Consider the following 8,287-nt stretch of genomic DNA (forward strand, 5'->3'; position numbering starts at 1 on the left):
TAAATGGACTTCACATATGTTAAAGTTAGCCTTTCTTTGTACATGTAACAGTGTATTCTGCATTCTGTTCTAATACCCTCGCATACTTATGTAAGGTATGATTTGTCTGGTTAGCATGCAAAACAATACTTTTCACTGTGTCTTGGTACATGCGACAACAGCAAATCGAATCAAATTAAATCAAACCCTTAGAACTGAAGCAGTCCACGTCCAATTGCAGCAAGAACCAGGCAATATTCAGGCTTGGGCTAACAAGTGGCAAGTAACAGTCATGCTACACAAATGGCAGGCAATGGCCATCTCCAAAAGAGACAAACTAACCACAGCACTTGATATTCAATGATGTTACCAACACTGAATCCCTACTATCAACATCCTGAAGATTCCCGTTGACCCAAAACTCAATTGGAATACTGATATAAATACAACGGCTAAAAGACCAGGTCACAGGTTAGGAATACTGCAGCGAGTAACTCAATTTCGGTCTCCCCAAAGCCTGTCCACAACTTAGAAGGCACAAGTCTGAAGTGAGATGGAAAATAGCCTCTACTTGCTTGGATGAGTGTAGCTCCAACAACACACAGGATGTTTGACACTATCCATGATACAACATCCACAAATATCACTCCCTCTTCCATTCATGCTCAGTAGAAGCATTACCATCTGAAAGGTGCACTGCAGAAGTTCACCAAAGGTCCTTATGCATCACCTTCCAAGTCCATGACCACATCCATCTAGAAGGACAACGGCAGCTGATACATGGGAACACTACCACCTGTAAGTTCTCCACCCAGCCACTCGCCATTCTGACTTGGAAATATATCACCATCCTTTTTTGTCATTAGTTTAGAGGCCTGGAATTTCCTCCCTAAAGGCATTGTGGGTCAATCCACAGCAGAGAGATTGTGGTAGTTCAAGAAGGCAGCTCACTACCACCTTCTCAAGAGTAACTAGGGATGAGCAATAATTGCTAGGCAAGACAGTGACTTCACACACCACCAGTGAATACAAAATACGAGAAGGATGCATAACTGAACTGCACTCAGCGATAGTGTGTACAATATATGTGTTGAACATAGAAGACACAAATCGGGGATGGATGGGCAGAATAACAGATAGGTGAATTCAGAACAAATTGTAATTGCTCTTACCTTCTTGGAATAAAATACAACAGCCCTGGGGAAATTGAACCAACCAGCCTTGGAGACTGAATCTATGGAGGTATATAAATTAACAAAACCTTATCTTTATATAATTGTTCTAATGTAAAGAAAATCGCCAAAGTGCGTTACAAGAACATTACAAAATAAAATTTATATAAAGCCATGTAAGGAGCTATTAAGTCAAATGATCCACTGCCTGATCAAAGTTGTAGGTTTTAAGTGTCTTAAAGGAAGAAAGTAAAGTTGAGAGTCACAGTGGTCCAGGGAGGGAATTTCAGAACTTGGGGTCGAGACAACAGAAGGTACATCTTCATGTTGGTTTTTAGGATCTATAAGTGTCGTACTTGTTACCATGCCATCAAAGCTCATTCCTTTACAGCTCCTTATTATTGCTTCCTTACTATCCTTAATACTTATTAAGATGGACAGTCACACAGTGAGATGAATATATATTGGTTTCATTGGTACTATATTGAATTACAACATCTCACGTAATAGCTCATTGCACTCAATATTCTTTCTAAATTGTTAAGTAAACCAATGATGAAAAGAAAACTGAATAATGCCAGCCTCTCCAGCATGACTTAATAACTATGTACCATAAATTATTTATAGTAATATTTCCTTACACCATTTACCAACTGATGAGGTCATTTAAAACAAAAATAATTGCTGCAACGTATTCTGAAGGGCTCCTTCACACAACTTCAACTCTGCACAAAATCAGAAGTTGTATTGAATAAAATTTCATGCTGAAAACTCAATTAAATTTAAAATGTTAACAAAATGACATGAAATGTATACATCATACAAAAACAAAAGAACCCATTAATAACTGACAATGTTTTCTATTTAGTTTAGATCAGCATAATTTAGGCCAGGAAGGTCCAAGTTCAATTCTTGCACAGTGCCAAATTCACAAATAGGTTTAAGGATGCTTCCAAGCAACAGTATTGTCAAAGCAGAAACAAAGTGAGAAAGAATCATAGAATGCCCACAGCGTAGTAAGTGACCATATCTGCCCATTATGTTCAAGCATGCTTTCTGAGAACAACACATGTTTCTATATAAAAAATTGCTTTTCTCCCGGTTATCACTGCTTCTTTAGCTAAATACCTTAGATAGGTATCTATTGGGCGTCAATCATTCTGCTAAGGGAACAGCTTTCTCCACAATCGCTCTTTCTTTTATGATGTTGACCACCTCTATTTAAAATCTTCATTTAATCCTCTGTTCTCCATTGAATACAACTTATCCAGGTAACTGTGGCTCCAAAAGATGATGACCTTTTCTCATTAATCCTGTCTGTACCATCTCTAATTCTTTCATGATTATTCTAAAACATGGTGCCCAGAAGTGGACATACAATTCACCCCTAACTGAGGTAGAACTCTGTTCTTCGCAGGTTTATTATAATGTTCTTGCTTATGCCCCTATTTATAATTCCCAAGATCCTTTACTCTTTATTGATCTTTTCTCAACCTATCCTGCTGTCTTTAATGATTTACATTTAATATCAAAGTATGAATCACAAGGAGGTCATTCAGCTCCTCAATCCTGTTCTGCCATTCAATAAGGTCATGGCTGATCAGATTTTAATCTCAAATCCACATTCATGCCTACTCCTGATAAATTTCCAACCCCTTGCTAACAATAATCTATCTACTTCTGCCTTAAAAAGACATCAATGATTCTGCATACTTTACCTCTGCAGAAAGACAGTTCTAAAGATTCACAATTCTCAGAAAAAAATTACCTAATCTCTGCTTTAAATGAATGACTCTAGATCGAGATTATCCCATAAAATGAAATGTCATCTCCACATCTACCCCAAGATTCCTTTGCTTTTGTACTCCTTCTAGAATTGTACCATGTATTTTCTGTTTCTTGTCCTCTAGTTGTCCAGATAAATAAATTGCATTGCACTTCTCTGCGTTAAATTTAATTTGTCATTGATCCATCAATTCATTCAGCCTATGATTTCACGATATTTATCACTATCATGCTCACTGTTCAGAATACTCTGAAAGCCCTCAGTCTCACTTTCCAGGCAGCTTACTGATTTTCTTCTGACTCTTGTTCTCCGGACAGATCTCCTTCAATAACAAAATTGGCTTAGAAAAAAATGTGAAAGCAAAGGAAATAACTTTGGCTAACTATAATCAACATCTTTGGTCACAGTGTTACATACTCCATAGCAGGCCAATAACTGCCCAATGCTGTCATCAGAACAGGTGACACTGTTACAACTGGAACTAGTACTTATTGTTGACTGTAGGAAATTTCAGGTGTGTGATTTTCTATCCAGTTCGCAACTTTTCACATCATATTCAGGATAGGTAGAGGATCTCACATCATTGTCAGGATGGGTAGAGGATCTGCTCTAAAGATAGCCAATGAAAAGACGAGGCAATTTTTTCATCCATTGGCAACAGTTCTGCTGGAGTCGTGATGGAAATGATTGTGGAATTTAGTTTAAATTGTCAAGAAAGTATCCTCAATGCAAGTTATGTCGGGCTTCCAACATCACAAGGCTCCTCATGAAAAAGTCAAAAAAAAGCTAACTTCTTCAGTTGTGCTGATATTTTGCAGACTTAATGTTAAACCGAAAAACCATTGAAAACAGGCACATGAATTGCAATATAACAAAGTGTGAAGCTAGATGTACACAGCAGGCCAAGCAGCATCTCAGGAGCACAAAAGCTGATATTTTGGGCCTAGACCCGAAACATCAGCTTTTGTGCTCCTGAGATGCTGCTTGGCCTGCTGTGTTCGTCTAGCTTCACACTTTGTTATCTTGGATTCTCCAGCATCTGCAGTTCCCATTATCTCTGAACACGAATTGCAATGCAAGATTTACGCATTAACGTTTGTTCAGGTTTGGGCAACATGCGAACAATGCCTATTAATTTATAGATGGTATCACACAGTGCTAAATGCAACATTGAGTGCTGTCTAAGTTTTTGCAAGGCTAATACCACCTAAAGCTAACATGTGCTACCTAGCTTGCACCTTTAACAGGAGGTGCAATTGCTCCACAGCAGATATTGGAAGTGGTGGAGTAGAGGGTTTACAAAATGAGAAAATATGATGTTATAGGGTAGAAGACGTGTTCCATGGTTTCCAGTGGCAGTATTGAAATCCTTGGTGAAAGAACTAGAGGAGAGAAACCTCCATCCGATGCAGGCTAGGAAGCTCCCTGGTGAAACTTTATGAAGGCAAATGGAGCCAAGTTAACATCACTGTCAACACAGGCACTGAGGATCTGAATGCAGTGCCAAAACATATTTAGCAGGTGGCCAAGATCAGTGAGTTTAATCTTACATAGAACATAGAACAACACAGCGCAGAACAGGCCCTTCGGCCCTCCATGTTGCGCCGACCTGTGAACTAATCTAAGCCCCTCCCCCTACATCATCCGATCATCATCCATCTGCTTATCCAAGGACTGTTTAAATGCCCCTAATGTGGCTGAATTAACTATATTGGCAGGCAGAGCGTTCCATGCCCTTACCACTCTCTGAGTAAAGAACCTGTCTCTGACATCTGTTTTAAATCTATCACCCCTCAATTTGTAGCTACGCCCCCTCGTACAAGGCGACATCATCATCCTCGGAAAAAGACTCTCACTGTCCACCCTATCTAATCCTCTGATCATCTTGTATGTCTCTATTAAATCCCCTCTTAGCCTTCTTCTCTCCTGTGAGAACAGACCCGAGTCCCTCAGCCTTTCTTCATAAGGCCTTCGCTCCAGACCAGGCAACATCCTGGTAAATCTCCTCTGCACTTTTTCCAATGCTTCCACATCCTTCCTATAATGGGGCGACCAGAATTGCATGCAATATTCCAAGTGAGGCCGCACTAGAGTTTTGTACAATTGCAGCATGACATCACGGCTCCGGAACTCAATCCCTCTACCAATAAAACCTAACACACCATAAGTCTTCTTAACAGTACTATCAACCTGGGTGACAACTTCCAGGGATCTATCTACATGGACACCAAGATCCCTCTGCACATCCACACTACCAAGAATCTTTCCATTGACACAGTATTCTGCCTTCCTATTATTCTTCCCAAAATGAATCACCTCACATTTATCCACATTGAACTCCATTTGCCACCCTTCAGCCCAATTCTGCAGTTTATCCATGTCTCTCTGCAACCTGCAACATTCTTCCACAAAGTCCACCACTCCACTGACTTTAGTGTCATCTGCAAACTTACTAACCCATCCACCATGCCTGCGTCCACGTCATTTATCAGCAGTGGTCCCAAAACAGATCCTTGAGCCACACCACTAATAACCGGACTCCAGGCTTCAACTCCATCTTCAAGTGCTAAATCCTCATAAGTAAACCATGAACTTCATACATATCCAAATTCACCATAACCCCTATACTTACCGTTGTCAGTTGCTATAAGCAGTGACTCACATTCTTAGCTTCACTTCACCCTCGCACACGAGCACAAGCCTTACCACCGACATCGCATGGCTTACATACATTGCCAGATTTTATTCATCGCTCATCCATGACAGTCACCTGAAGAGATTGCTCAGAAGGGAGCAGCATGGCTACATGTCCTTACAATGTTAACAGAGATGGTTATCACCACCAGAACTGCAGGTGTGACTTGGATTATGGCCAGTAATGGGCTGAAACAAATAAAGATAATTACATACTGAAACTTAATACTCCTTGTAGTTAGATCCTGCCCTTTTATCAATCCCACAATCTTATGATTTAAAAGCTGTATTTCTTGCTTTACTTCCCTCTTTCACCACAGCTCAATCGTGAAGTTATAGTCATACAGCATGGAAACAGATCCATTGGTGAAACTAGTCCATGCAGATCAGTTTCCCAAATTAAACTAGTCCCACTTGCCCGCATTTGGCTCATATTCCTCTAAATCTTTCCAATTCATGTACCTATCTAAATTTCTTTCCAATATTGCAAATTTACCTGCTTCTTTGCCTTCCTCCAGCAGTTCATTCCATTTATGAGACACCCTGTAGAAAAATTGCCCCTCAGATCTTTTTTAAATCTTTCTCCTTTCGCCTTAAAAATACGTCCCCTAGTTTTGAACTCCCCACCCTAGGGAAAAGACCTTTGCTATTCATCTTATCTCTGCTCCTCATCATTTCTAAGACAGTCACCCCTCAATCTCCAATGCTCCAGTGAAAAAATTTCCCAGCCTATTCAGCTTCTCCTTATAACTGAAATTCCAGGCAATATCCTGGTAAATGTTTTCTGAACCCTCTGCAATTAACGATATCCTTCATATAGGAGGGTGGCCAGAACTGTATGCAGTACTCCTAAACCGGCCTTACCAACTTGGCAATCTCAACATTACATTCCAAATCCTATACTCAATGGTCTGAGCAATGAAGGCAAGCATTCCTATTGCCTTAACTACCCTGTCTACCTGTGACGTAACTTTCAAAGAACTATGAGCCTGAACCCCTCGGTATCTCTCAATTCATCAACACTTCCCAAGTCCTACTGTTGTTTGTTTTACCAAAATGCAATACGTCACATTTAGCCAAATTGAACTCCATCTGCCATTCCTCAACCCATTAGCCTAATTGATCAAGAACCCTTTGTAATCTTTGGTAATCTTCTTCACTGTCGACTGTCCCACCAATTTTGGTATCATCCACAAACTTACTAACCATGCCTCCTAAATTTTTATCCAAATCATTTATATATATATATAAATGACAAACAAGTGCATCCAGGATCAATCCCTGTGGAACACCACTGGTCAGAGGCATCCAGTCTGAAAAATAACCCTGTACCACCACCCTCTGTCTCCTACTATCAAGCCAGTTTTATACTCAATTGGGAAGCTCTCCCTGAATCCCATGTAATCAAACCTTACTAATTTGTCTACCATGTGGAATCTTGTTAAAGGCTTTCCTAAAGTCCATGTAGACAACGTCCATGTATCCTACTGCCTTTCCCCCCTCTGAAGGCCAAGAACTGCAATTTAGCCAGGCAGTAGTGCATGAGGAAGGAACAGTAGAATATGAGATTGATGATAAGTAAAATTCTTTCACTCACTTTGACATTCACAGCCAAATAATGGTACACCACGTACCTTCAAGAGTAGCCTGATGACATGATCAGCTCATGGTAAGACAATATCCACAGCAGAAGGAAAAAAAGCTGTTAATCTGGCAGCTCTTTGGAAGGTATGATCACATGACTTCTGCTGCAGCAATCTGAGATGAAGACTTCAAATTGGTCATGTAGAGAATAAGGCTGTTGTGCATGTGAAAAGAAAGATGTGACACATTGGCAGATCTGCCAGTATCTGTGGTGAGATCTGACATCAATTTTTGACATTGCTTGGAGTCCATCCATTTCAGTTTGGAAGTGGTGACTTACTCCATGAAAATATCACAGGATGCAACATAAGATGCTACTGCAATACAAGGAGAAGCCATGCAACATTAAAAGTGTTGCAGTGGACCTTATGATTGAGTCATACAATCTTAGTTTGTTGCCATGCAGTCTTGGGCTGCTCACTCAGAGACTGATTGTTAATGCCCTGTCCACAAAAAGCAGGGAAAAATCTAATCCTGTCACTTACCTCCCCGTAAGTGTATTTTCAATCAACCACAAAGAGGTGGAAAGTGTTATCACCAGTACAATCAAGTGGTAATTTCTCAAACACCATGGCTACTGTAGCAGAGATCTTGAAAGCCTGAAGACATACTTTGAGTTCTCTATTAATGTTATACATGAATGTTATATGTTTAACATTGCAAAAGGGAGAATGTTGATCAGTGAGTGATTGCACTGATACATATAGCTGAATCCTGTCAGTGTGGACATCAGAACGATGATTCCATCAGTGGTAGGATTGTCTTAGACAAATGAGGCCCTGTCTTGACCGCATATACATTGTGAAGGGAAATGTATTTGGCAAGCACAGAAATTGAGTTATTCAGTTATTAGCTAAAGTGTATTAATGGGAGAACAGATGAGATTGTGCATTATGTCATAGAATAGAATCCTTACAGCGTGAAAGTAGGCCATGCAGCCCACACCGACCCTCCAAAGAGCATCCAACCGAGACCCACCCCCCTACCCTGTAACCCTGAATTTTCCATGGCT

This window comes from Stegostoma tigrinum, chromosome 2 (assembly GCF_030684315.1).
Source record: "Stegostoma tigrinum isolate sSteTig4 chromosome 2, sSteTig4.hap1, whole genome shotgun sequence".
Lineage (NCBI taxonomy): Eukaryota > Metazoa > Chordata > Chondrichthyes > Orectolobiformes > Stegostomatidae > Stegostoma > Stegostoma tigrinum.